We start from the raw sequence: 26235 nt of genomic DNA on the forward strand, positions 1-26235 counted from the left end.
GAGTGGGGATTTTATCTGGTCACAGGATTCAATTCTATTGTGGTCATTGAGTCAAACTAGGGAGCAGCTTGGTGCAAAGGTCACAGATTGTAGAGAATTTAAAAAATTCATTAATGTTGGAGCCCTGGGGGCAAGGGCAGTGGCTTGGGTGCCTGAAGAAGCTGGCCGGGACTAGATCTGAAGCTTCCTCAGGGAGCTGGGACTTCAGCTATAGGGCAGTGGGAGCCACTGAAGGGTATAAGCAGGGCTTGGTGGGGTTAGAGATGCAAGGAAACAACCCTAACGCTCTGGGCTGGTCACGGCTCTGTACAGGACCCTTTTCCTGCCACCCCCAGAACACCATCCACCACTGTCCCCACCCCCAAACCTTAGGGAGTCCTGTCATCTTCCAAGACCCAGCTCAAATGCCACCTCTTCTAAGAAGTCTTCCCTGACTTGCTGAGAGAGACAGGTGCAATCATGCCCTACCTAGGACTCCCCTATCCAAGGACCCTCAAGCAGAGGTCTCAAGGGAGCCCTCATCATGATGGACACCCTTTGTCACAGGGGATCCTTAAGGCCATCTGAGCAGAACCATGTTCCAGTTGTGGACATAGAGGCTCAGAGAGGGGATGTAGTTTGCCTGAGACCACACAGCAGTTGAAGTGTGAGGTCAGTTCAGAACCATGTCTCCTCTGTCTGAGTTCAGAGGCCCTGGGCTCCTGCCTATAGGAGTAGTGGGTGGTGAGAAACAAAGAGTGGCCAGTCACCTTCCCACAGAAGAACAGAGGAGTGGTCATTTGCTATGGTGGACTGGGTGGGATGGGCCGTGGGGCGTGCCACCTGGCCAGCTGGCAGATTTATAATGGAAGTCTCCCAGATCAATTACTGTATTACCAGGCAGCCTGACCTTGAAAGCTGGCAGGCGGGAGAGGCTGGGGAGGGGTGGGGTGGGGCCAGCCTAGAGCAGCTGCCCAGCCTTCTCCAGCAGAGGGCACCCTGGGAACCAGAAGACCACCTGGTGGAGAGGAAAGGGGTGGGGCCTGAAATCCTACCATCATTGCACATTCTTCTGTTTAAAATAGTGCAAGTCCTTGTCAGAATGCAATAAACCCTTCCCTACATTATGCTCCAGGACGAGATCGTCAGACCATTCTGAAAAGGAGTTGGCAGAGTTATTTCTCCTCTCTGAGCCTCGATCTCCCTGCCCGCTGGCAAAATGGGGATCCTTGTCCCAGCTCCACTCACCCTATAGGGTTCATTTGAGGCTCATGGTTAATAGGCTTAGAGATGGGCCCTGGGGCATGTCTAGCCTGGAGTAGAGTCAAGGGTGTCCAGGGGGCGAGGCGGAGGTCCAGCCATGGTGAGATGTGGAGGGGTGCCGAGGCCTCAGAGGACATTACTTCTGATTCCTCCCATGGCCTGTGTGATGATACTCAGTGCCAAGGGACTTTCTCAGGAGTGCTCTGAGATCCTGAGGGGCGGGTGCCTCGCCTGAAGCCCCACCCTTGCAGGCACCTCTTGGGAAAACAGCGAGCCCCGGGGGGGAGGAGAGTCTCCCTTGCTCTCCCAAGGCAACCTCAGCAGATGACTGACATGGTTTGTAGCAACAGCTGGGCTCTATTCTCTGTAGCAAGTGGGAGCAGGGTGGAGCCCTGGAGGAGGGAGAAGTTTGCCTCTTGCTCCCTCAGTTTCCTTTTGTCAACATTTCCCCCTAAACTCCTACCGATTAGAAATTCATTTGGGCTAGTGGATGAATTAAGGGACTTCATACATGCACAGTGTTTAGAACAGTGCCTTCCTGGCCTGGGTGGACAGGTAGAAAGTGGAGGGTGAGTAGCCATCAAGGGCTGAGAGTCTGTCCGTAACTTTCCCAGTGTCTGGTTTGGGAGCAGAGGAAAGCACAGAGGCAGGGATGAGACCCCTGTCTGGAGCACAGGCCTCTTCCCAAGACAGGCAGGAGGAAGGGAGGGATGCGGCTGCACCTGAGCCTGGCTGTCTGCTCACCACAGTGCTGGGCACTGCAGGGAGAGTTTGGGGAGACAGGACAGGGTCAGGGGGGTGATTATGGGCAAACAGAGTGGAAAATGAAGGCCTTCAGCTGGCAAATGAGTTTAACAGAAATGAGATGGGCAGAGGCTGTGATGAGAATGGCAATGCTGGGCAAAGGCGAGCTGATTTTCAAACAGGCCTGGGTGGGCAGGCTGGGGTGGGTTGGCTTCATCCCTTGCCTTCAGGAGCCAGCCATGTTGCAGGGACAGCGCCTGAGCCCCCAGACTCACCCTACACCAAGAAGGCAGAGGGACAGAGAGACCTTTGGACTGACAAGATCCCACAAGAGTGGCAGGATGAAATTAAAGCCAGAGGGATTGTGGTCAGACTTGCAGAAGAAGTTCTTGGACAGCACAGGAACAAACAGGGAAGGCTGGGAAGTCCTGGGGACAAGCTGCCCCCAATGCCCACCCTCCCAGAGGAGCTAGTTCCAGCTTTGCGTCAGGCAGCAAGCAGGGCCTCCTCGCTGAGGGTATTCAGCCGTGGAAGACCTCCCAGAGGCAGGCCTCTCTTTGGGTTTCAGTTTGCATATCTATGAAATAGGAATGACAGTGCCTTGCCAGTTCATATGAAGCCCCCAGTGAGACTCAGCACCAGACACTGTCTGTTTCCTGGGTTGGGCCACCATCCCTGAGAGGGCAGAAGGCAAGCCCTTCTCTGGCCCAAGGGCTCAAACACTGCAGGGTAAACAGCCTGAAGTGTGCCTCACAGCACCCTAGACCCTGTCCCCTTTCCCCCACTGATTGCCCCACCCTCTGCTCCTTTTTCCCTCCTGCCCTTCCCAGTGGGGCCTAAGCAAACAGGGACAGCATGGCCCACATCACACACAGGCACAGGCCAACCCTCTACCTTGGCTGGGCTTCAGTTTCCCTGTGTGGACAAGGGCTGTGCTGACCCAGAGAGTCTTGGAGACCCTTCCAGGGCCCATGTTCTGGAGGGGAGGATGCTATCTCTGATTCTTCTCCAATCCTCATGGACCACTCCTGCCCAGGACACTGCCTGCACCCACCCTGCCCGACTCCGTTCCACAGGTGCTTCCATGACCTCTTAATGGGGCAAGAGGAGACGGTAGGTAGGTTGAGACAAGAGCCATCTCCAGTACAATAACTAATAACTGGCTGACAGATTGAATTAGACCTTTTCCAGCTCCATACCCCATTGATCCAGGAGGACCCACATATGTGAGTGTGTGTGACCCTCGCCTACACAGTTTTGGGGCCCCAGCGCACAGCCTCAGTCAGGTAGGGTTAGCAGAGAGAAGGTGTGGTACTGGTAGCTCCTACCCCCACCCCACCTCCCTCAGCTGCCCCAGCTCCTGCCCAAGGGACCTCTGAGCACTGAGTTACAGCTTGGCCTGGCTGCAGGGAATGAGAGAAGGGTGGTCAGAGGGAGAAAGAATGGGGTTGGCTGGAGCCCTTGGGGATGAGGGGGCAGGAAACCCTTTTCTATGAGGTTCTCAAGGAGGGAACAGGCTGCCCAGCCTCAACTAAGAACATGACCCACCCTCACCTTCTCTCAAAGCCAGCACCCTCCACCCTGTCTTGAAGCCTTTCCAGCCCCTTTAACTCCTCTTTAGCAGCCCCCGGCTCAAGGCCAGGGACTAGCTTCCTTGGCCCTGGGTTTCCCTGAATGCCCAGCCTGGGGGTCTCTACTCCATGAATGGCTGGTGGGTGAAACGAGGCCTGCCTGCCTCTCTGTGACTTAAAAATCAACCCTTTTAGCCCCTTCTGAAGCCAGAGGGTTTCTCATTCTATATTTTAAAATACTTTGAAGTCGATGGACTGACTCCTGAGCCATCCTGTGCACATGTGCCCTCAGCTTGGTCACACGTAGGCACACACAGCACAAATGTATACCGACAGATGCACACGATAACAGCAATATTTCAACAGTTGACCACTGCACAGAACCCACACGCCCTGGGCTGGGAAAAAGATAGGCATTACAGGAGGTTCCGGGCATGGAGGCTGTGGGACAAGCAAGGCCCCTGCAGGAAGGAAGCCAGTGCTTCGCCACACTCGAAAGGCAGGACTCTGCCTCTGGGGGAAGGTGGGGATGCTGGGGGTCACCCCCCACCTGACAGGCTTTTTGAGGATCAGTCTCACCTCCATAGACATCCAGTCCAGGGCTAAGGCTGCCCCAGTGGCATCTGGAAGTCTTTCCTAATATCTAACTTAAATCAATAATCTCTTCCTTCATTCAGTAAATATTCTCCATGCGTGGCCATGCCCTGGTAGAAGGAAGCAGAGATGTGCTGGGTCACCTAGAACGGTGTGCAGTGCGAGGGTGGAAGAAGAAAGTGGCTTTGGTGTCTGCTAGTGGTGGGGGGTGGGGAGACTTCCAGGATCCCTGGGTGGCTTAAACCGTGGTCATTCCCCATGATTCAGTTTTCTTGGCTAAATAGGGCCTGGTTGAGGCAGGAAACCCTGCCACCTCCCCCTGCCACCCAGTCCAGTGAATGTCTGCCTGAGCTCACTGGTGGGGCAGAACTCCACCCTGGACTTTGGTCCTGTCTAGGGGACCCATTTAACCACCCAGGGCTTTAGCTAAATCCCCACCCAAGATGCATCCTGAAATGGCAGTGATATCTTCAGGTATTTATCTGCCCTTCTCTCAGAAACCCCTTCCTACCTTTGAGACATCCTACCCAGACCTCCAGCCCCTGCCCTGCTGCCTGAAATCCCACTAGTAGGGGTCCTTCTTCAGTGTTTGGGTGTTCTCTGTGTGGGGACGCTCTTACATGCCCCAGTTCCAGAGATACAGGCCTCCCCTACCACTCTGCCCCTCATACCCCAAGTCCCAGGGGCTGAAGCTGGAGGGTCCAGTGAGGGATGGGGAGAGCCTCTGTCACCCTCCACGCAATCACTTGAGTGTGGCATAAATGACCCATGAGTCCTGGGGCCTGGCAGAGTAAATGCTCAGGCCCAAGAGTGAGGTCACCTGGTCAGGGAAGCCCAGAGAGGGGCTAAGCAGGGCAAGCCTGGGCTCCCAAGGCAGAGCCCCTCTGGCAGGCTAGGGTAGGACCTGGGCAAGCCTTGCCTTTGGACCTCGGCTGAGCTTGCAATACCAAGCATTTGCTGGGGAAGGTGGGGAGCTGCCACAGAGCCTTCCCTGGGAGACTGACCCAGATTTCTCTCTCCCTCCCTCTCTTCTGCCACACAGGAGCACTGTGTGTGTGTGTGCGCGCGCGCGCGTGCGCGTGCACGCATTTGCGTTCTCAGCCCTGGCAGGCAGAGGGGTGGAAAGGGAGGAGGCTTGCTGAAAGCTCTGGGAAATGAGACAGAAATCCTCCCCAAATCCCTGGCCACTATCACTAATAGCTGAAATACGCTCTTGACAACAAGGTGAAAGTCTCTGGATACTGGGGCCTGGCCTTACCACCAGGAGCTGGTGCCCCAGGCCTGTCTGTTAAGGGAGGGCCCCAGGCCTTGTGGATGGTTGGGGGGTCATGGCCCAGCCCTGACCCCATCCTCTGGCACTTCTGACATCTCCTTTCTAGGCAATATCCCACAGGTGCCCCAGGCGCTTCCCTGGGAAGTAGTGAGCTCCTGGTCAGGAGAGCGGTATAAGTGGCTGGGGAGGGTAGGTCAGCATCCTGTGGCAGGCACTCATGTATGTGTGGGGAGGTGGCTTGCACAAAAGAGAGCGGGAGGGCTCCTCCCAGCGTGAGCTGTTTCCTTGATGCCTACCTCTATCCACAGTGCTGGCCACCAGGAGCCCCCACCCCATCCAAGTTGGCTGGCTTTGTCCCCAGGACACCAAATCTCAGGACTCAGCGGGAGGGCCTTGAGATGGGCCAGGGAGGGCTGGACCCAGGCCTGAGAGCAGCAAGTTCCAGAGCATCTGCCTCCAGTGGGAGGGGAAGGGTATGTCCCTCTGGGGCTGCTGGCCGTCATGGGGGCTCTTGTACACACACACATATACAGAATTGTACTTGAAGGAACATGCTCCTTCAGACTTGTAAACACACAGCTGTACACATGTAACACACATACAGAGATCTGCATGTGCAATCAGAGGCATGCTTGTACACATGTGTGCCTGAGCTCATACAGAGGTGGGCACACACCTGGGTATACAGGTGGGTGCATGGGTATATCTGCCTGTGCACATGTGGGCAGGGATACTTGCTTCCCTTGTGGGCTATTCTGAAACCCATGAGGTGTGTGAGAGACATTTTCCCCAGAGACTGTCCACGGGATGTCCAAGCCAAATCCTCGAAAAGCTTCCAGAGGTGACTCCAGAGGCAAGCTCTCCCCTCTGCCAGCACTCGAGGCCCCTTGCCCGACCCTCAGCCCTCTGGTGGGCTCTGTGCCATGTCCTCTCCAGCCAGGCCTTTCCTGCCTTGCTCCATGCTTGGCAGATATCATGCTTTGCCCTGTACTCTGAGAGCTAGAGCCCTGCTCCTTGTTGAGGACCCCAACATCCTGCTAGAGGACAGCGGGAACCTTCTGCTCACCCACTGTTTGTGTGTGACCCTGGGTAGGGTTCTGCTACTGCCTGGGCCTCAGTCTCTCTTCTGCCTATTGGAGGGGCTGCTTTGAGGCTGGGAGCTCTGAGAACTAGGAGACCCAGCACAGATGAGTGCAACCATAGTCCCATAGTCGCGAGTGCCCTCCAGGCCAGTCCCAGTCCAGAGTGGCCCTTTCCTGCACCCAAGGAGCATCCTTTGTCCTCATGCATCCCCTCCACAGCTAGCTGGCTCAGTCGCCATGCTGGGAATCCCACCTGCCTGCAGACGCTGACCTGTCCCCACCTCACCCTCCACTAGGCAGGTGAGGTGAGACGGTGAGCTGGCCCACCTCCAGGCTGCTCTGCATGTGTCCTTGGCCCTTTCAGACCCAGGGCCTTTGCACAGGCAGTTCCCTCTGCCTGGGTGCTCATTCCTCTCTGTCAGCCTAAAAACACCTCCTTTTCCTCAATGAATCCATTCAAGTGTTTGCTCTTCCGTGCAGCCTCTCTCCCCCATCCCAGCCACCCCCAAACGGTGCCCTGGCTCTGGCTCACTGAGCAAGTTTTCCCCAGCACTGGTGAGCCCTGGCTATGCTTCCCCACCACCAAGGCCATGGACTCCCCCAGGGCACAGCGAGGACCTGTTTATCTCAGTGTGCTTGGATGCTTCAGAGGGCCTGGCCTGGAGCACACAGTGTCCAGCAAGTGTTGGCTGAATGAATTAGTGAATGAATGAATGAATGAATGAATGACATGAATATGTGGACATCTCTGCCAAGTCCTGTCTATGAACTGAGACACAAGTTTCTGAGGTCCCCTTTGAGTGGGTGTTCCTTGGTGGGCAGAGCTGCCTCTCAGGGAGTCTTGCAGTCTGAGGCTGCCTCTCATTCAGCAAACAACCCTGGTGAGGCCCTGTTGTCAAAGTGTGCAGCGCTCCTTGGGGGCAGCAGGCACACACCAGAGAACATGGGAGGGAACCATGGGGCCTGCGTCATATGGGGCTGAGTGTGCTGTCGTCACTACTGCCCTCATCTGCTGATTACTGTGAGCCAGCACTGCGTGAGGGGCTGGGGACTAGCCTCTGCCTGCCCTGGGGAGCACACAGGGGAAGAGACGCTGGTGAAGGAAATGACTTAGGGGCTGAAGCTGGAGGCAGAGGAGGGTGATGGCTCAGTAGGAGAGCTTGGGAACCACACAGCCTGATTCATGCTGCCCACCACTTAACAACCTTGTGATCCCGAGCAACTAACTTAATTTCCTAGCATCTCAGTTTTCCTTACCTGTAAAATGGAATGGTAAGTGTATTTACCCCACAGCATTGTTATGAAGATCAAATGCTTGTAAGATGCTTTTAACAGTGCCTGGTACATCATAAGCACTCAAAAAACACACCCTGCCACTATGAGTTGTTGGACAACTCAGAGTAGCCCCAACTAGGCATGCAGCAAATGGGCAGGCTGGCAGCACAGGAGACAGGCAGGTGGCAACGGCTGAGGAACTCAGCCTCTCTGAATGATAGGTGGCTTGGCTTCTTGTGCTCAAGGAACCAAAAGATCTAAAGAAGTCTGGCCAGAGGGACACTGAGACGAGCAACGTGGTTGGAGGAGAGGATACTGACCCAATAATTCTCTGGAGAAGAAAGAGGAGGGGAAGCCTGAAGCGGACGGGCAAGGAGGGTCTGGGGTCTGGGAGTGCTAATCCTAGCCTTTCTGCTTCTAACAGTGCATGGATGAGGGGGCATGTGCAGTGCCCCTCAGGAAAGGGCTGTGCTTGCCTTGCTGTGGAGGTCAGCACCAGCAGAGCTGTGCAGATCGGAGTGTGGCCGGGCACAAGGGAGGGGAGCACATTCTCCCACTGTAGGAGCAGAGCAGAGGGCTGAGGAGCTGCTCTCCCACCTCCGGCTATCTGGACGGCCCTCAGTGGGGCCCTTCTAGGCTGCGGGCACCTCGGGATGAGGTTTGTGGACCTTCCCAGGGATGTGGAGCCTGCTCTTCAGGCCAAGCCATCCTAGCAGAATAGGGAGGGGTGAGGGGCCATGGAGTGAAGGAGGCAGCTGCTGAATATATGAGATGAGGGGTGCTCCCAGGGGGCTGGACTCAGGGACAGCAAGTCCCTGGTGCAGGAGGGAAGTGGGTGGACTTTCTTCTCCTGCTCAGCCCCGCTGCGTCTCCTGCTCTCTACCTAAGGCCACCCCCTCCCATCCCACCATCAGCCTTGTCAGTGTGACATTAATGGGCTGACATTAACAAGCCGGAGCTCCTCCACTTGTCTGCCAGGTCGAGCCTCAGCCGTGGAAGAATTGCTAATTACAGCCACCATAAGGAAATATCAATGATGGACATCAATATTATTGCCTCCTGCATCCCTGCCTGTTTATTTGGAGATGAAAAGCGCCCTAGGGTCGTCTCTCCAGGACGAAGCTGAGTGATGACAGAAGGGAGGAGAGCTGCACATGGAGAAAGGGGCGTCCTCCAACTGGATTCATTCATGAAACCAGGACCCATTTCCTCTGGGCAGAGTCCTCTCCACTGTGGGCCCAGGGTTGGGGCTGAGGGCAAAGGAACCTGCACGGGGAGGAGGAACTAGTGATCCTGCTCCCAGCCCTGGTTCACCAAGTGACTGCATGCATACCTCTTTGTGCCTCAGTTAGCTCATCTGACAAATGGGTATGATAATTCCAGTCCTGCCTACCTTGTGCATTGTGAGGAAGTGAATGAGGTGCAAAGTCAGGGTTTTAGAAGGACGATCCATGGTGCAAATGCAGGGGCTTCGTGGGCTGAGGAGACACGTGGGGTAGCTGAGCAACTGGGAGGCACCAGCAAAGGGATGGACATGTCCCAGCTCAGTGAACTCTCTGAAGCAAATATCCTCCCGACCATCCCCTATCAAGCACTTTGGTAGAAATCAAACAAACACTAAACACAAACACTAAAGCCACAGAGAAGAGGGGAAAGCTTGACTCAAATGCACAGCTGCTGTCTGGTGTCTCTGAGCCCCTGAGCCTGTGTGGACTTGCAAGGCTTCCAATCCACATCCCAAACCCTGCATGTAATGCCAGTCACAGGCTGAACTGTCACGCTGGGCAGCCCTTCATCCGCTGAGAGAATCTCCCAGGCAGGCACACACCTATTCAGAGAAACAGGGGCCCAGTTGAGAAGCCCCTTTAGAGACAACCTGGACTGTCAGAGAAATGCACTTCACATGCCGGGGTCACGACGCATGCGCAGGAATACATCCACGTGGCAAGTTCAGGAGAGTGTGCACAGACTAGAAACAGGCAAGCACACACACACAGAAGCACAGCCCCAGAGACACACGTGGAAACACATACATTGTACGGTATTCAACACACATATACACACACACAGGGGAGCTGCCCTGGGGAGCTCACGGGCGAAGACACACACACACACAGCATCTTAGACCCCAAACTGGGTTCTTCCTAGCCCTTGGGAACCTCTCCCTGTTGAGAAGGAAATAAAAAATCCCATGTGGTCTTCAGACACATGTGGCCTCTCAAGCCATGGACAAGCCAAGCAGCAGCAACTAGATGCTGGGAAGCAAAGCCCAGCGTGGCCTGAATATTTCACAGGAGATTTCGCTTCACAGAAAATCCCTTCTTCGCCGCTGTGCATGTCAGGGTATAATTACCCGTTAGGTAGCAGAGCAGAAACCTGGGAGGATGTGTGCACAGCTTCTGGCCTGGGCCACCACTGGGCTTCTGCCTCTGCCTCTGCTGCAGGCCTGGCAAGGGCCATCCTGTCTCTCACCCGCTCCCACCACGGGCCAGAGCGAGGACAACTGGATGCCACTTTAGGACATGGAGTGTCCTGGCTTAGGGTTGTCCCTGCTCCAGATCCTCAGACTCTGCCAGCCCCTAGCTGAGTCCCCCCTCCTTTTGCCCCCCACAGCCTCTCCCCCAGCTCTTTAGCAGGAGCACAGAGCCACAGCTCATCTCACTCCCTCATCTTCCCCCTTCACCTCTCCAGCCCGTTGAGGTATTTGTAGTCCTCTGAGTGAATGGCAGGGAAGACCAAGAGAGGTACACGCCAGAGGAAGGGAGAGAGGACATCCTGGCTGGGCCCTGGAGACCCTGGAACACTCTTCCCCACTCCTTTTGTCCTAGAAAATGTCCACACATGCTAAGCTTAGCTCAGATTGTATCTCCTCCAGGAAGCCCTCTGGACTGCTCCCAGGGTCAGGAGCCTTCTCTGGCTCCCACAGCCCACTATGTTCCTCTCCATCACTGTTCAGTAATCAAGGGCTGAAAACATAGATGCCTACAGAGGCCAGGGAGGGAATGAAAGTGAGTGAAGGGGCAAAGATAATGCAACAGGAGTGGCCAGAGCTCGCAAACTGGAGAGCACGCCCCTGTCTAATGCCTTTCAAACCACATCGCCTTATGGCCCAGCAACTTCGCACCTAGAAGTTGACCCAGGAAAATTGAAAACACTTGTACACAAATGTTCATAGCAGCATTATTCATAATAGCCAAAAAGTCAAAACGACCCAAATGTCCATGAATGCATATATAAACAAAATGTGTTATAGCCATACAATGGAATATCATTCAGCCAAAAAAAAAAAAAAAAAAAAGAATGAAGTACTGATACACACACACTAGAGCATGGATGAGCTTTAAAAACTGTGTGCTAAGCAATGGAAGCCAGGCAGAAAAGCCCACATATTGTATGATTCCATTTCTATGAAATGTCTAGAATATGCAAATCCAAAGAGACAAAAGTGGATTCGTGGTTGCCAGGGCCAGGGAGGAGGGGAGAATGGTGGGTAACTGCTAAAGGGTACAGGGTTTATGTACCCTTTTGGGGTGATGAAAATACTCTGGAATTAGATAGTGGTAAGGGTTGCACAATTGGGAATATGCTAAAAATCACTGAACTGTATGCTTTAAAATAGTGACTTTTATGGCATGTAGATTATATTTTAATTTTTTAAAACCCAATTGTTTAAAATGGAACAACACATCCACAAGCCACATGTCTGTCTGCAGTCTCTAATTTTCAACCTCTATTTTACACATTTGTCTCTGTCACAAGAGTAGCAGCTCTGGGAGGGTGGAGCCCTACCAGAGGCACAGCCGTGGTCCCTAGAGCTGGCATCTCAGGGCAGGCACTTGAGTCACAATGGTGACCACAGCAACATGTTAACCCAGGGCACACTTCATACTCTGTAAAACCTCTGGTCCAGAGCTACCGTCCCAGTCTCAGGTGAGGCCACTGAGGCCCAGGCTCAAGTTCATTTGCCCTAAGGTCACTTGACAAGCTGGAGGCAGAACTGGGCAGAGAAGCCAGGCCTCCAGACTCGGTGCAGCAGGACCCAGGGCGGCCGGGGGCCAGCTGCTGCTGGGCAGGGAAGATGGGCACAAGAATGCAGGCAGCTCTGTGGCTGTTTCCTGTCTCAAGGCCCCCAGATCCCTGGGGCCTCAGAATCAAGTCCACCTGCTGGATCTGGCCTCAATCTCCTTTGACGGACAAGCACCACCCCTAGAGCCTCCAGCCCAGGCCCTGTCTATCATCCCTCCAGCCTTTGCTCACACAGGGCCCCCTTCCTGGAAGACTCTCTCAGGCTTCCCAGGCACCAGACACAGTTCTTCCCCTCCCAGAAGCCTTACTTCATCACCACCTGCCCCTCCTGCAGGGCCTCTCCCCAGCTGAGCCCTGGCAGCACCTCTGGGAGGGTGTGCAGGTGAATACAAGGGAACAGCCAGACATGTGCCTGACTGCAGGGCTACTCAGGACCTGGGCTAGCTTTGAGCTAGAAGCAAGTCTGATATCTCAGGGTCTGACTGCCAGCAACTAGGTGCAAGGCCAGGGTTGGCTGGCAGGGGAAGACAAGGAAGAGGGAAGAAGAGGGAGAAGGTAGAGGGAGAGAGAAGGAGAGGGATAGGGAGGAGATGGGGTAAGAAGGGAGGAAGGAGAAGAAAAGACGTGGGAAAAGAGATGGAGAGGAAGCAGGGGCTGCTGTTAGCCCCAGGGTCCCAGGAAGGCTAAGCCAGAGCCCAACACAGTGAAGATGGAGTTGGGCAGCAGGTTACCTTCAGACACTTGATGACACCTGAAGTCACAGATCAGTGCCCTGGGGCAGAGTGAAGCGAGGCGGGGAGGAAGCCCCTTTGGGAGAGAGGCCCCAGCTTTAGACCAGTGGTCCCTTATCCTTCCTATTCCCCCTGCCTCCGTGCAGCAGTGAGGTGGGGAGCAGCAGTCGGCAGGAAGGCGGTCCCCGCCTCGTACCTACCTGGGCTTCCTGCTGTGTCCCAGTTCAGCCTAAGGAGCTCAGCCACCCTCCTGGGTGAGACTTCCAGGGTCAGACCCTCCTGACTGTGGTTACAGACTCAGCCTTGACCCTGGCACGGTGGACTGGCCCCCAGGGAACTGGAGGAGGCCCCAGATGGCTCACTCGGCTCACTCTCTCCTCCTACACCACAGGGCTGGGTGACAGATCTGGTTTGTGGGTGTCAGAGACAGGTCCTAGCTCTGAGTGACTGCTGGCAGCTGGGCCTGAGGTGGCTCATGGGTGGCTGATTTCCTGACCTTCCTAAGACCAAACACATGACAAGCCTCTGCCTCCTCCTCCTCCTCCTGAGGCTGAGCGTATGGGTATAGGAACACAGCAGGTGTCTAATAGATGCCAGCTCCCTCTCTGAACCCCAGCCCCAAGTTTCCTCAGAGAAGTTGCCATTCCTCTCCCTACCCCCCACCCCGGCAGTGCTCGTTCCCCAGCTCTCCCCACCTCCCCTACACATGGACTCAGTGCCGCCTCCCTCTCAGGCACGGGTGAAGCTGTGAATTGCTGGGTACCCACCCCTCCCCTTTTACCCCTCCCCTCCTGGCCTTTCCCAACCCAGATACACATCACACCAGCCCCCACTCAGTGTCCTCAGCTGGCTGTCAGCTAATTCCTGCAGAGGAGTTAACTGATAATTAAGATGTTAGCTGTAAACTTAACATGTGATTCTCTGCCAGGAGTATTTTGGTCTTAACAGGTTGCTTTTGGAATAGGAAAACCTTCAAGAGCCAGCCAAATGGCAGGCAGGGATGCAGAGTGGGGTGTTGGGGGGCACTCTGCACCTGGAGACCTTCCAGCCTCCAGAACGCCCTCCTCACCTCTCGCTTCACTGAGGACAGAAGGCAGGCATGGGAACCCAGAGCTCTGCCTTTCAGTGTCAGCCCCACACCTGTGAGGCGATGACCCTGGACAGGAGATGAAACCTCTCGGAACCTCAGTTTTCTCATCTGCAAGTGGTGAGATAGAGCGCCAACCTTGAAGAATTGCAGTGCAGGTTGACAAGTCAGGCCCCATGTGCCCGGCACATAGGAGTCCTGAGAGCTCCTGTTGTCCCTGACTTCCCTTTGCCTCTTCCCACACTGAAGGTAACTGTGTCAGCTTCCACTCCTCCCGCCTCCTCACACCAACTCCGATCAATCACCAAGTCTATTTTCTCAACTTCCTAAATCTCTCCCCAGGCAAAGATCAATGGAATCAAACAGCGAGGCCTGGACAGACATGAGACTTTTGGGACATTTCAGCAGATGACAGGAATGGAGCTTCAGAGCGGCAGGGAAAAGATGCTGACCCAATAAACAGTGCTGAAACAACTGCGAGTCATTTGGGAAAAAAAACACTTAGATCCCTACCTCAAACCACACACAGAAATACATTTCAGATGAACTAGAGATTTAAATATTTGTGAATATCAAAAACAACCAGAAAACAGTATAGGCCAATATTTTTAAAATTCTGCAGTGGGTAAGGCCAGGAACTCTAAAGGAAAGGAGTGATAGACTTGAACACAGGACAATCTAAAACTTTTAAGGGGTTAAATAAATCCCATAAACTTAAATGAAAAAAAAAAAACAAAACTTGTGAATAATGATTTGCACATATGCCAAATAAGGAGTTAATTTCCTTAACCTCTTCTAAATCCACTTGCTCTTGCAAATCAATAAGATGCATTTCACCGCCCCCAATCGCTGAAATCACGGTCACCTGTGACCTCCCCGTTGCCGAGGCAGTGACCAGTTCTCAGTCTGCATCCTCAGCCCCATTTGACAGGTGCTTGAAATGTGTCTTGCCCTTGGCGTCCAGGACATACATGCCTGGTTCTTTTCCATCTCACTGGTTGCTCCTTCTCAGTCACCTTTTCGGTTCCCCCTCAGCTCCCCACCCTCTAACTGATGGAGGTCTTGGGGCTGGGACATTGGTCTTTTCTACCTACTCTCCTTCAATGCTCTCATCCAACATCATGGCTTTAAATACTGTCTTTATGCTGATGGCCCCAAATTTTTATCTCTAGCCCAGACCTGTCCCCTGGACTCCAGCCACACACATCCACCTGTCAACCCCATGGTTCTGCCAGACTGTCTACAGGCATCTCACAATTTATGAGTCCACTGCCAGGGCTGGCTCACAGGTGTGTGACCTGGGCTCTGCACTCAGAAGGGCCCCAGGCTTGGTTTAATGCTCTATTGTCACCTCCCACTTTGAAATTCTTAATTTTTTTTAACATAAAGTCACCCATTTTCACTGTGCTCTGGGTCCCACACATTATGTAACCATTTTTTACAAATGACTCACAGTTGTTCAGCACTCTTGTCCACCACTGAGCCACTCCTCTCCCCTACACCAACCCACTCCTCCCTGATCTCCCCATCTGCATCAATGGTAACCCCACACTCCTAGATGCTTGGGCCAAAACCCCTGGAGTCATGGTTGGCTCCCTTCTCTCTCTCTCACACACCACCTCATCCAATCTGTCAGCAAATCCTATTGGCTCTACCTTGAGCATGCATGTGGAATCCATCCCCGTCTGCCCACCTCCACCAAGACTCCCTGGTTCAGGCTTCCATCGCCTCCTCCCTGGATCACTGCAACAAACGGCCTCCTGTCAGATCTCCCTGCTTCACAGCTGCCAGAGGGATCTGGTTAAAATGTAATTCCAATCATGCCATGTCACTATGCAGAACCTTCCATGGCTTTCCTCACTTCATTCTGGGTAACAGTCAAGTCCTCCAGGCGGCCTGCAGGTCCTGAGTGATGAGCGTGTGGTCCCTGTTCAGCTGCATGGCCCACTCTCTCCCTCACTCACCCTGTTCCGGCCATACCAGCCTTCTTGCCATGTCCCCACAAGCCAGGTCTGCTCCCAACTCAGGGTCCTCAGACCTGCTGTTCCCTCTGGAAGGCGATTCCCCCGAAACATCCACCCAACTCAGTCTCTCGCTTCTTGCAGGTCTTTACTTAAATGCCACCTCTCAAAGACACCTTCCCTGATGACCATGTCCAAGTTGCCCAGCACTTCCCATCTCCCTCCTCTGCTTGATTATTTTTTTCCTTAGCCCTTAACACTCCCATACATACGCTGTATTTTTTCCTTGTCTGTCTCTCCTCCATCACAGCTTACATTCCTTGGAGCAGGTATATTTCATCAGTTTTGTTCACTGTTTGGTCCATAACCAAAACAGTGTCTGACACATAGTAGGTGCTCAGTAAACACTTCCTGAATGAATGGATACAGGAGCGGAGTACTTGACATGAACAACCAATTTACAAGTGAAGAAACAGAAATGGCCAACAAGCATATGCAAATATGCTCAACCTCATTAGCAGTCTAAGAAACATAAAGTAAAATCATTTTTATCTGTCACACTGGCAGGGATTAAGTGATTAATAATTCCTGTGATTGACAAGGGTGAGGGAATGGGGCATTTTGCACACAGTTTGTAGGAGCATAAATTGGCTCAACCTTCTGCAGGTTGATCTGGCTTTCCAGAACAAATCAAATGTGGAAATGTGGGTGCCCTCTGACTCAGGAAGTCCACTTTCAGAAACATTCCCAAAAGAACTACAGCAGAAGCACACACAGATGTGCAAACCCAGAGGTTCCCTGAGTGAGGTTTATAAATAACCAAATGCCAGAAACAACCTAAACGGCTGCCAACAGGATTAATAACTGATGAATAATTTGCAGACCATCATACAAGGGATGTAAAAGGATGGGAAAGAACTCTATGGAAGGACCTAGGATGATCCACATGACATTGTTAGGTAAAAAATCAAGTGCTGGAACCATATAACTAATATGAGCCCATGTTTTTCCTTTTAAAATATGTTGATAAGTACATAGAAAAAAGTCTGGAAGGGGACATATCAAACGAGTTATCAGTGTTAGCTCTTGGCAGGAAAAGACTACAGAAGGGGCTTGAACTGCATGCTTTAAATACCAAGAGATAGACGGATAGATAGACGGATGAATAGATAGATAGATAACATATAGAGAACATATTACCTTAATAATCAGAAAAATGATTCTGCTCAGGGAGTAAATACCTTCTGTGACTCCCCAATATTAAAGGGTGCAGAAGTAAGCCATTCCAAGCCCTCCATAACTTGTCACTGCCTCATCCCTGTTACCCCCACCCCCACTCTGGCTCCCCAAAATGCTCTGGGTTCCAAGCTCATGAAGCAATTTTCTATTCCTGGTTCCCTTCACAGCTCCATGCCTGTCTCTCAGCTCTGTTTGCAGGCACAAAGGCCCAACCTGCCCTGTCCCATGACCTCCTCAGCCTGGACTCTGCTGTCAGAGAGCCAGATGGGGGAAGACGAGGAACCCTACAGCATGCCCAAAGACCAGGACGGCTGCCCCAGCCCCCAGTGAGAGCCACCAGGTCTCTGTCCTAGGGACGGCCTGCGGCAGCTGGGGGATCAGGAAATGCCCCTTGATTGTGGCCTGGGCAGGCTGGTTGCCCCTGACTCCAGGACACCTGCAACAGCCACTGGAGGCAGCTGATCTGAGGAGGCCAGGGTGAGCCCAGCAAGGAGGTCTGGCCAGAGGAGGAGGGAGACTGGGGGTTCAGCCCCCCAACTTGGGTTGCCAGATTTGGCAAATAAAATTGTATGTGCCATGTAATATTTGAGATATATTTACACTGAAAAATTATTTGTTGTCTATCTGAAGTCCAAATTTAACTGGACATCAGTATTTTTTTCTGGCAACCCTACCTGCTACCCTATCCCATCCCTTGGGGGGATATGGCACCAGGCAGAAAGCCTTCACCTGGAATGTCCAGGAGTGGTGGAGAAATGACCTCTCTCAGGCCCACCACAGAGGGGGACTGAAAGTTGAGACAGGCTAGTTCCGGGTGCTGAGGGATGTCCCACAGAGAGTTGGGAACTTCCAGAGTTAGCGCCATCAGGCACTGCAGCGGCAGTGAAAAGCCAGGTGACAGCAAAGGGAGCTGAACAGCAAAACCTTCTGACCGAAGGCACTTGGCGGGTGTGTGGCGCAAAACAGCCTGAGCAAAGGCAATGAGCATGGGACACAATGCTGAGGTTGCAGGGATGGCGTGTCCCAGTGCCTCTCAGCATCTCGGGGACACAACCTGGTGACGAAGAATGGCTGAGGGGTGGCCTTCCTTCTCAGATGTCAGGAACTCCTCCATAGGAGGCCCCTCTGCTGCTGGGGCCTTCAAATCCCACACTGTGTCCCCCACCAAGGCCCCTGGCAGGGGCTCATTCGCTAAAGGCCAGTCTGAGTCGGGGGACCTGGTCCTTACCCCCAGAGCCTCCCACCCAGCACAGAAGCATAAGGCAGGGTGAGCCTGCCTCGCTCTCCCCTACCTGGGTCAGATGGCGTCAGGAGGCAAACAGACTGGCCTCTGGGGGCCTGGGGTGTAGCAGCCTGTCCGTCGCAGTCCCAGCATGCACTGTGGGGGAAGAGCAAGGTTAGTGGGGCAAAGATGGGGCTTCCTGCTACACCGGGTGAGGCCCACCTCAGCACAGCTCCCCACGGTGGATCCCCATTGCCCAGCCCAGTGGGGCTCAGGTGCTGCCTCCCAGCACAGGACATGCTCCTCAGTGCCATCCCTGCCCACTCCCCAGCACCCTGGAGTGGTCAGCCCTTAACCAATCACACCCTCAGGAGCATGAACTCCCTGGCCTGGCATTCAAGGCCCCATCTAAGCCCCTAACCTTCTCACTCTCTCTCCATGTTCTCCAAAGGTCAGTCCCAACTCTGCAAGTTTTGTTCACGTGCATAGATACACAGACAGACAACCCCACCCCATTCTCTCTGAGACTCCCACTGCTACCAACAAATCTGTCCCCTGCCTCCTGGAAGCTTCACTTACATGTCCTCAGCCCCAGCACCCCTCAATATCCTCAGCAAGGTCCCCAAGGACCCCATCAGCCCCCCAGCTCTCCCGCCTCAGCCTGTGGTCTCTGGCAGCTGACCTCCCTTAGGAACACTCTCTCTGTGACTCCCCAATCTGTCCTTCCTCATTCTTCACTGCACCCCCATCACTCATCCTAGACATGGCCATAGGTGCTATCTCCCTTCCTCCCACCTCCTGGACCATCCTGCCCGCATCTGTGCTTCAATCACCCTCTGCCTACGCCCTCAGTGGCACCCACTATGCCCAGAGGAGGGTGAAGCCCCCTAACCTGGCCCACAGGGCACTGCCCAACCCAGCCCTGACCTGTGGGCCACCCTCCCCTCCCCTCCAGGCCACACGGCCACCTGCCACCTCCTCAGAAAGCTCTCTGTGACCACCTCCTTTTCACGGTCTCCAAAGTCCTCCATAGGTCACCCTGGGGGAAGCCGTCCTCACTGTGTCTCACTGCCCTGACAGACTGACTTGTCATTTGGTTTTCCTTGTTTCAACAGTCCCACAGCAAACTTTTTCCATCAGGTTTATTGAAGTATAATTACCCTACAGTAAAACTGACCCTCTCTAGTGCACAGTCTATGAGTTTTGACAACTGCGTGCGGCTGTGTAACCACTACAGTCATCAAGGTACAGAACAATCCTGTCACCCCCAAATCCCTGCATGCTGTCTCTTTGTAGTCAACTCCTCCCAGCCCCTACCCCTGGCATCCACTGATCTGTTTTCTGTTCCTGTTGTTTTGTGTTTTCCAGAGTGTCATACAAATGGAGTCATCTAAACGTAGCCCTCTGAGTCTGGTTTCGTTCATCCAGCATAATGCATTTCAGATTGATTAATATCTGTGCTGCCTCTTGAAACCAAATGTCTTTCTTTTTTGTTGCTGTGTAGTACTCCATTGTTTATCCATTCAGCAGCTGAAGGGCATTTGTGTTGTTTCCAGTTTTTGGAGACTATGAATAAAGCCACTATAAGTATTCACATACAGGTTTTTGTGTGAATGTAAGTTTTTATTCCTCTTGGGTAAGCACCTAAAGTCGGATTGCTGAGTTGTGTGGTAAGCCTATTTTTAACTTTATAAGAAACTGCCAAACTGTTTTCCAAGTTGGCTATACCATTTTGCATTCCCACTAGCAACCTAGGAGAGTTCCAGTGGCTTTGTACCCTTGCCAACACTTGGTATTAGCCATTTTCAAAGTCAATGTAATGATACATAGTGGTATTGCATTGTGGGGTTTTTTGGGGTTTTTTGTTTGTTTGTTTGTTTCGTTTTTCTTTGAGATGGAGTCTCGCTCTGTCGCCTAGGCTGGAGTGCAGTGGCGCGATCTCGGCTCACTGCAACTTCCACTTCCCTGGTGGGGAAGTGATTCTCCTGCCTCAGCTTCCTGAGTAGCTGGGATTACAGGTGCGCACCACCACACCCAGCTAATTTTTGTATTTTTAGTAGAGCCGGGGTTTCACCATGTTGACCAAGCTGGTCTTGAACTCCTCACCCTCAGGTGATCCACCTGCCTCGGCCTCCCAAAGAGATGGGGTTACAGGTGTGAGCCACCGTGCCCGGCCTGCATTGTGGAAATCTGCATTAAGGAAATCTGCATTTCCTTAATGACTAATAATGATGAGCATCTATCTTTTCATGTGCCTGATTTATTTTTTTAGCGCCATCACTGTTGGAGATAAACATCTTAATTATTTAAAGTATTTACCTATTTACTTTCCATCTCTTCCATTACATGTGAAACCAGAGACCTTGGTGTTCATTCCCCCAATACCTAGAAGAGCATCTGGTACTGGATAATGATAATGACGATGATGGTGGTGATGAGAGTTGTGGAGGTGGTGATAGCTAACATTTATAGAGCCCTTAGCATTTGCCTAGCACCATTCTGAACGCTTTACTCATAGTAACTCACTTAGTCCTTACAACCGCCCCAAAAGACAGAGATGTTATTAATATTCCCATTCTACAGAAGAGAAAACCAAGGTAGAGAGAGGCAACTAACTCAAGGTCACACAGTTAATAAGGGGAGAGCCAGTCCTTGATCCCAGGTGTCCTGGAGTCAGAACACCTGACTAGGTCCTTGGCCAAACCCTACATGCAACACCCATGGAGGGATCCATTGTCCTTGTACACTGTGTATCTGGAAGCTCCCTGATTAGCTTCCCACTAGAATCCATCCTCTTCCTCACCTTCCGGACAGTGTAGATGTGATCAGGATATTACACAGCCCATAGCAACCACTCAATATGCCCCAGGTGGAGAGAATAAAGAGGAGTCACGGCCTTGGCTTCTGAAACCTGGCTCTGAAAATGGTCCCATAACAGCCTTTGTACCAGAGAATTTTATTGCTCACTGAATGTCAGCACAATTCCTTGGCATTTCCTCAGCCCCTTTAGAGTTAGTTGTGCCATATGAGAAGTTCTGCCCAACGGGCTGTGAACAAAAGCAATGCGTGTCATTGCTGAGCCAAAGCATTTCAGAGCCCATGAGAGACCTCATCATTGTCTCTTCTCTGCCATGGCGACTGGAAGTCACATGTTCTGGAAGGGGCTACAAGATGATGGAGCTCCTGGCAGCCTAGATCCCTGAATTGTTGTGTGGACCAGAGCTCCACCACCCTGCCCACATCCCACACCGGGCATGGAATGTGAGTTCATGTGGTAAACGGAGGAAGGAAGAGAGCCTTTGTTGCGTTAAATCGCTGAGAGTTCAGACGGTACCGGTTAGTGCAGCACAACCTTGCCTATCCTACAACATCCCCAGTGCCCCTTTGGGGGCAGGTCACCTTGCTGAATTTGTTGTTAGAACATGTTTGGATGACTTTATGAATGAGAGAACTAACCCCCTTTTGGGAGACTCTAAGTAACTAAAATTTCAATGGGGGTAGAATAATCTCAGTTCCCAAGTTCAAGAGTTCCCTATCCACAAGAAAAAGGGAGATCTTCCAGGCCCTGCAATGGGCTCCACTAGAAGGACCTTTCCCACATGGAGAAGGGAGGTGTGAGCTGAGGCAGGTGGTGGCATCTCCATGAGAGTTGGGGCCTATGCCTACATTCGAGGGCCTGAACTTGACTTTAGGGCAAAGGCTGGGGCATCTTCAGAGCTCTATCCTTGACTTGGGTCCAGGACCAGCTCCCAGAAAGGTCCCCAAGTCATCTGTCCACAACTCAGGGGGATAAGGAAAACTCCACAAGGCCACAGGGCCTCGGAGCTGCAAGCTTACTTGCAGGTTTATATTTTGAACTTACTGGTGTTTTACTTTGGCAATTATCACCTTAAATGTTGGGTGCTCCTGTGGGACAACACGAGGAACAAAGAGAAGAGGCTACCCCTTAAGATAACAGGGGCACTAGCAGGCAACCCAAGGGAAAGCCCTTCCTGTTGATAAATGCCCCTGCGACTTCTCTCTTTCCCCAATAAGTAAGCCTTGGTGGCAGTGGAATCCACCTACAAGATCAACAGGTGTGACTGATCCAGTGCAACCGAAAACAAAGTCACACCAGGAAATCAGCAGTCTCTGCTCCATTCTTTGCCTTGAGCATCTATCTACTTGGGAGTTAATTTTAATGATGAGAAATTCAAAATCGTACATTTGGTAATTTCTGTGTGTGTGTGTGGTGTTTTTTGTTTGTTTGTTTGTAGTTTTTTTGTTTGTTTTGTTTTTTGTTTTTTGTTTTTTTTGTAAAGGAGACATGTTTAATTGGGTGAAGGCTGAGGTTTTCACCCTGCTTGGACACCTTGAGTCCACCATCATGGCTACAGCATTTGCTCAGATAGGCTTGAGATAAGGAACTGGTCAGGGATGCAAGGATGGCTCCTGGCTAGAGTGGAGCTGGCTGGGCTGGGGTCAGCTCAGACCCTCAACTCCAAAGTCCACTGAGGATCTCACTCAGGGAGGAAGGGGTTGTAGGTTTCGACTTTACAGTCTGATTCACAGAGGCCCAGGCAATGTTGGGATGAATGCACAGGCTCTTGGAAAATGCCTGACTAGAATTGCTTTGAGGGAGGAGTCCCTGAGTGCAACATGAATCGTTTTCCCTTGAATGGTTTTTGCTGATTGATTGGGCTTCAGTTCACTGTCTGCCAAGGGTGTAGGGGGCTGAAAACAGAGGATAAAGGTTCAGAGGCAAATGGTGAAGGCAGCGCCTATGGGAATGCAGGAAGAGCTGGCACAGGAAAGAGGGGACAGGCGGAGGGAGGGTGGAGGGGAGGGGAGTGGAGGAGGGAAAGTGGCAGACACCCAGGTGAGGGGTGAACACCATTGCCACTGTGATTGTCATAATCATCATGGTCCCCACAAATCGCACCCAGTGAGCCCCCTGGGCTAAGCGCTTTCCATCTGCTAACTCATCTGCTTCCCACACACGCCCTCGAGGTGGGTACCTTGACCATCCTGGTTTCTAGGATGGGGAAGCTGAAGCATGGAAAGGTGAAATATCTTGAAAGGAATGGGGTCGTTTCAAACCCAGGCAGTCCAGCTCCAGCACTCATCCCTAAGAGTCCCTGATAAAACCGCAGTGGTGAGGTTGGAAATGAATGGAAGCTCCTCCTCAATGCCGTTGGCAGAAATTCTGTCTGTGGGTGGTTAGATCCAAGATGGAGAAAAATTCTTCTTTCTGCCACTTACTAACTCTGTGACCTTCAGCATATTACTTACCCTTTCTGGGACTGGTTCCCTATCTCTAATGCCATACTCATATGGCAGTAGAGATTAAAGTGTGTGTGTGTGTGTGTGTGTGTATGTGTGTGTGTGTCTGTCTGTCTCACACAGTACTTGGTAGAGAATAGGTACTTCACAAAAACCAGACGCCCACAGGGCCATGATACAGAGGCACCAATCTCCAGAATTTCCAAGCATGTATATATGTGTGCATGTATGTGCTCCTATGTACATGTGGCCCTGCCAAGGTGACCACTCATGTGCACCTGCACGCATTTCCCTCCCTAGTCCTATCCCCAACTCAGGGTGGTGGTGGCGGCACCAGTCCTGTAGCCTCCCAAGCCAAACACCCAAGCATCACTCCAGAATCCTCTCTTTCCCTCTCTCACCTCGCATCCTGTCACCACAGTCAGCCAATTCCTGAATATTTCTCAAACTCATCTTCTCCCCAATTCTCCCCACCCCCTTCTGGACACAAGGGTCTCAGCTGCCTCCTGTCCTCCTACCTGCAGTACCCCAGCCACCCCCATCCACACAGTGGCAATCAGGACGGCCTTTCACAGTCACAAATATGACCTCATCCCCGTTCCACTTAAAACCAGCCCAGGAAGCCTCGCCAGGCCAGACGCGAAACTCCGAAGCCCTGAGGAGCAGCCTGACAGATTTGACTAAATAAAGATCTAAAGCTTCTCTATGGCCAAAGATACCACAGACAAAGTTAAAAAAGACAAACAGCAGACTAGGGAAAATATTTCCAACACACAAAACAGACAAAAGTTTTTTAAATTCCTAATGCACTGAAAGCTCTTTTATATCAATAAGAAAAAGGCAAAAAGAAAAGAAAAATGGGCAAAGGATGTGAACAGTCCATTCACAGAGGAAGAAATACCCATGGGCAGAAACTGCACAAAAAGACACTCAGCCTCACTGGGGAGGAGCGGAGTGAGTGCGGAGACCACAGTGAGATATTTTTCTAGATCGGCAGATATCTGAAAGATTGAGAATGTTCAATGCGGAAGACAGTGTGGGGAAATGGTCACTCTCGGATACCAAGGGGGCAGCGTCAGCTGGCCCAACCTTGGGAAGAGCATGGTTGCTCTAAAAACAGAGCAGGCAGACCCTTCACCCTGGCCACTCTGCATCTAGAAATCTATCCTGCGGAAAGGCTATGGGTGTCAGCAAGATATATACAAGGATGTTCCCCGAAGCATTATTTGCAAGAGTGAAAAATGGAAGACAACCTAAATATCCATCAACCCAGGACTAGTTACATAAATTATGCTTTGTACAAACAATGGAATATTAGGCAACGATTAAAAAGAACACAGCAGATCTGGGTGCCGTGACATTGACTGATGCCCGCAATATACTGGGAAGTGAAAAATGGAACCGGTGGAGTAATGTGCATAATATGATTCCGTTTCCTTTCTTAGTAATACACAATAAATATGTTTGCAACAGCACAGAAAATGTTCTGAAAGGAAACATACCAGGCCAACAGTAGTGGGACATTGGCAGAGTGGGCTTTAAAGGCAAAGGGGGACTTTCCTATTTTACAGGACACACTTCTATGTTGTTTCCATTTTATAATTGTGCTTGAGCAAATATTGCTTTTATGGTAAAAAAGAAAAAATTCCTCCTCCCATAACCCCTCACGGGCTGCAGAACAAAATTCAAATTCCCTAGCGTGACACCCTAGGACCCTAAGGACACAGCCTCTGGGCACCTCCAGCTCTGGTCTCCCCTTTTCCAGTCTTACCTTAAATCCAGATGCTCCCAACTCCCTTACATGTCCCCCAAGCTGCCTCTAGGCCTTTGTCCTGTATGGGTCCCTCTTTCTGGAATGTCCTTTCCTGCCTTCTGTGCCTCACCTTTTAAGTAACTGCTCAGGTGTCACCCCTTCTGGAAACTCTCCCCAAACACTCCCCCACACCCTGCCTTCGTGGGCCCATTGCTCCTATAACATATAACAGTGGTGACGGTCAACATTTAGGAAGTGCACACCATTCATTGGGGGCTGTGCAACGTGCCTTGCATTGTATTGACTCATTGAATCCTCCCAGCAACCCTCTGAGATAGGTTTATTATCATATCATTTAACAGATGGGGAAACTGAGGTACAGAGCGGTTACATGACTTGCTCAAGCTCACAGAGCCAGTAATTAGAAGGGTTAAGTGGACCTAGGCAGAGGGTCCCATGCAGCCTTCTACTAGTGCTTAGCACATAGGGCTGGAAAACGCTGGTCCCTGTACCCGCCAGGCCCCAAGACTGGCCTGTGAGCTCAAAGCTGGGATTTGCCTTCCCCCGCAACCACTCCCCCACCACTGCAGAACCTGGGCGTGGTGTAAGGTGCACCAGGGTCTGTTGGGGTCAGAAGCCAGCCCCCATCCCCAGCCAGCCAGGACTAAATTAGGACCCTGAGGGCTGGTCTTCTGCAGGGGAGCTGGGCTGGGGGTGGGGACCAGCCCCAAAACAGCCAGCTGACCCAGGACTGCTAAGGAAAGGGATGGGTTTGTAGAGGTGCAGTCCCTCTCCAGGCAAGAACCCCAGTGACCTCCCATGCACCTACTGTGTGCCAGGCCCAGGGGTCAACTGGCCCAGGAAGCTAGGGCAAAGAGACTCCCCTGCCCTCCACGCAGCTGCCAAGTCAGACGCAGGGAGGCCAGGAGCCTAGAAGGGGCTGGGCAACAAGCTCAAGGCAGTGCCCAGGGAGGGCTCTGGGATCTGAGCCAGTGTGTACACTCTGGGTGAGTGTGCACAGGGTCTCCATGAAGGCAGTGGCACCTGGGTCCAGCCTAGAAGGATGGGGGGTGTGGGCAGATAGAGTGTGGGGAGGGAAGCTCCAGGGGCCAGAGGCAGCCTGAGCAAGGGCCTGGAGGGGGTGGCTGTGGGGAGTGGGGGTAAGAGTCATTG

At 52.3% G+C, this 26235-nt stretch overlaps 1 protein-coding gene and 1 long non-coding RNA gene across 9 annotated transcripts in view; one reads left to right on the forward strand and one right to left on the reverse strand.

Moving 5' to 3' along the window:
• LINGO1 (leucine rich repeat and Ig domain containing 1) overlaps positions 1-26235 on the reverse strand; it is a 212439-nt gene that overhangs the window by 45724 nt on the left and 140480 nt on the right. For 7 of the 8 annotated variants that reach the window (XM_011932836.1, XM_011932837.1, XM_011932844.1 and 4 more), the window contains one exon: positions 18118-18203. The exons of the other annotated variant lie outside the window; for it this stretch is intronic. The gene's annotated coding sequence lies outside the window, so the exon portion shown is untranslated. The remainder of the gene's footprint in view (positions 1-18117; positions 18204-26235) is intronic. 8 annotated transcript variants of the gene reach the window in all.
• LOC105505133 lies at positions 1120-9163 on the forward strand. Its single transcript, XR_001000704.1, has 3 exons — positions 1120-1253; positions 8027-8150; positions 8760-9163. It is a non-coding gene; the product is annotated as an uncharacterized LOC105505133 (long non-coding RNA).

Source organism: Colobus angolensis, unplaced genomic scaffold, assembly GCF_000951035.1.
Source record: "Colobus angolensis palliatus isolate OR3802 unplaced genomic scaffold, Cang.pa_1.0 Scaffold99, whole genome shotgun sequence".
NCBI lineage: Eukaryota > Metazoa > Chordata > Mammalia > Primates > Cercopithecidae > Colobus > Colobus angolensis.